Source organism: Prionailurus viverrinus, chromosome C2 (genome assembly GCF_022837055.1).
Source record: "Prionailurus viverrinus isolate Anna chromosome C2, UM_Priviv_1.0, whole genome shotgun sequence".
Classification (NCBI taxonomy): domain Eukaryota; kingdom Metazoa; phylum Chordata; class Mammalia; order Carnivora; family Felidae; genus Prionailurus; species Prionailurus viverrinus.
The window spans coordinates 49254847-49257263 of record NC_062569.1 but is presented as its reverse complement, the minus strand read 5'-3'; positions in this window follow the sequence as shown (position 1 = coordinate 49257263).

The following is a 2417-nucleotide window of genomic DNA, read 5'->3' as shown; positions in this document are numbered from 1 at the left end:
GGGAGCTTTAAAGGGAATAAAGGATTGTTTAAATAACTGGTAGACAGACGAGGGTTCCTGATGTGTCTATTTGACTAGATTCTTCCCGAGACTTTCCATCTCTGCAAATGCATTCCGTTTTTCAGATTGCCCTGTCGGACCTCCACCCAGACTCTTAATGGAATTCTTCCTGTCTTCAAATCTCAGTTCAATTGCTGTTTGTTTCCAGAATTCTTCTCTCACCCTGATTTCCTTCCTACTCTCTTGATTAGTTAAGTGCTCCCCCTTCTACCTCTGGAGCACAATGTGCACCTCTCTTGCAGTTAGCTTTCCTTACAAGGGTTTGTTTGGTTCTCTCTCCTACCAGAATGTGAGCTCTTCAATGGCTGGGACCGAGGGTCCTTTATTCTTTGGAGGACCTAGCATAGTTCGTCAATAAATGTGGAATAAATGCATTTCAGTGCTGATCTAGTGTGTTTCCCTACTTGTTTATCTCCTCTATTTGAAGATAAACATTGCTAGATCATCTTCCATTTCAAGGCCTGTAATTTTTTTGTAGATTTTCTAGTCATCACTATTTTTTTTCTACTCTGAGTTCTTCGCAATCTTTATAAAATGGAAGCTAGATGTGTAACGTCTAATATTATATGCGTCACTGTCCTCCTGCTCTCTAACAACACCACCCTTCCCCGACTCATTCGGAACAGGTAGCTGAGGGCTGTTCCCTGCTTGCCAGAGGAAGGGCAGCTATCAGTTTGAAGACCTCCAACGCTTGACCTCTTTCATTTGCTGGGTTCTGCTTCCCTCTTCGACAAGAGACTCCTTCTTCAACATGCAGTTCTGCAGTTCATTTGTTCTGTGTCCTTTGAGAGATCATTCCATGCTGCCTCTCTTCTGTATGTTCAACCACTCCAGTGACTCCTCCCCTCGGCATGCACATATACACAAATCTCTCTAAATAAAAAACTCTCATAATCACAAGTTCCTTTATTTCTGTTCGTCCTTCATCTTTATTCAATAAAATGATAATTATTACTTGCAACCCTAATCTCGATTTTCATTTACTCCTAAATACTGAGTCATCCACGATCATTGCCAAAGCAAATGTTAGCTTCAGTCTTTAATCTAACTTTCATCCTCACTGCATTTGACTATGTTGGCCACAGCCAAATTTTTGAAACTTTCTGATTTTTTTTTTTACAACTCTCTGTTCCTTCCTGATTTTCACTTACATCTCCAGCCAGCCTACTGAACCTGCTCTATGAGTCTCTCTTTTTCCATTTGCTGCTTAAATGCTGATATTTTCCAAGGCTCTGCTCTTGGCTTGTTTTGCACCCTCTCCAAGGGTAATTTCTTCAAACACACAGCATCCAATACCAGCTATGTTGAAGGATTCTCAAATATCTACGTCCAATCCAGATTAAATTTAGCATTCGCAGGTGCTCAGTCTGGAACTTGGGGGTCATCTTAAGTTTGTCTTTCCTCTTCATCCTGTATCTAATGGTTTATGACCAGTTAGCAGGTAGAAGCTGAAGCTGAAGATTCCTTCTCCCTGTTTTCCCCCAAAGGAGTGGATCAGGTTGAAGAGCCGTTTCTTTCTTGTAGGAGAAGCATGTCAGATATTGCTCAGACTCAGGATCATCGTGTTTGACCTTACCCTGGTGAGGATAGTGTACATGCGTGAGGTCTTTTCAAGAAGTGTCCTTCCTCTCAAGAGGTTTGTAAAGGCTCCCAGGGAGCCACCATACAGCCATATGTCTCCTCTCCTGCCTCCTCACTCCCCCTCCCACATCTTCTCCCTAAGTTCCCTTTCCTTCCTTTGCCTCTTTCCCTCTGCATAGGTGTGACTTTTCTCCACGTTGGAGAATGCGTTACATTTTTGAATGGACTAGCCATGGAAGGGCTTTCATCCTGCTTTTATTCTAGATTTTTAAGACTGAACTTGCTTAGCAAAAGGAATTCCTCTGTGAAACAGATAGTTTACAAAACTTCTCTATTGGCTTTTGGGTCAACATCCCCAGATAGAAATAAAGGGGTACTTTTTTATCTTGCTTTGTTCTCTGTGTATATATATTTTCTTCTGGAAATCATAGGGGGAGGTTGGGAGCCAAAAACAAGATTCAATTATTCATGGACCTCTCGTCAATATAATTTTAATGTCAGTTACTCTCTCTTTTCACCAGCAGCCACCAATTGCTTTGATTCTACCTCCTAACTCTTCCAAGAATCTGTCTCTGTGGTAGAATGCACAAATGATCACAGTCTTTTATAGCGCTCATATCAACAGGCACAATCTTTCTCTATTCCTGGAATCGGGCTGAACTTGTGACTTGCTTCTTCTCATAGATTGGGGCTGAGAGTGTGTGCGTTTTGAGACAGGGCCTCGAGAGGTCTTGCACATTTCTTCTTGGTCTCTTGGAGCCCTGCCTCCCCCACAT